This window comes from Arachis duranensis, chromosome 10, assembly GCF_000817695.3.
Source record: "Arachis duranensis cultivar V14167 chromosome 10, aradu.V14167.gnm2.J7QH, whole genome shotgun sequence".
NCBI classification, from domain to species: Eukaryota; Viridiplantae; Streptophyta; class Magnoliopsida; order Fabales; family Fabaceae; genus Arachis; species Arachis duranensis.
In genome coordinates, this window is record NC_029781.3 from 48071122 (window position 1) to 48071893 (window position 772).

The 772-nt window shown below is 40.3% G+C and overlaps 1 pseudogene; it reads right to left on the reverse strand.

The window, feature by feature from the left end:
- Positions 1 to 56: 56 nt before the first annotated feature.
- LOC107469844 (clathrin heavy chain 1-like) overlaps positions 57 to 772 on the reverse strand; it is a 10970-nt pseudogene continuing 10254 nt past the window's right edge.

Sequence of the window (772 nt, forward strand, 5' to 3'; positions counted from 1 at the left end):
ACCCAAAAGCAGAAAGAATACAATATATTTTTTCAACTTGAACTCGACCTTCATCATAAGGAAAGAATAATGCATTAAAATTCCGCAAGAAAATCTTGAACTCTCCCAAACGGAAGCACATTGTTCTTTATACAGATTACAGACCGATCATTGCTGAACTTACCACAATTGTTTGAAAATCAGTAGGTGCTGCCCATTGGTGGCATGCCGAAAGGAGGCATTGGAGGCATCCCCAAACCACCCATTGGAGGGGGAGGGGCAAACCCACCTCCCATACCTGCTGCTCCTCCCATTCCAGGCATTGGTGGTGCAGGCAAAGCAAGAGGTAGCAATTGAGCATACATGTTCTGTAACACAAGACATATTTCATACATTCAGTATATAGTACTATAACTTTAAGAAATTATGGCCATGTTATTGGAGTGAGTAATGAAATGGCCAAATGAATTACCTGTTGTGCAATTACTTCCTTTTCTTCTTGTTCTTTAGCTTTCACTTGGTTCTGTGCTTCAATTCTGTCCTTCACAAGTTCATCAACTTTGCCGGTGTACTCACGGATAAACTACAACAGCAACAAGACAAGTATGAAGGTAAGATGATAGAAAAGGATGAACATGAGCTGCATTATATGTTTATATGATAACTTATATGAAACACAAACCTGGAGAAGATATGGGAAGGCAAAGTCGATCATATTGTTTACCCAAGCCAGTTCAAGGGCAATGTCTGCCCGGATCAGATCATAGCAAACAAACAAACAAGAGGCAAAGCA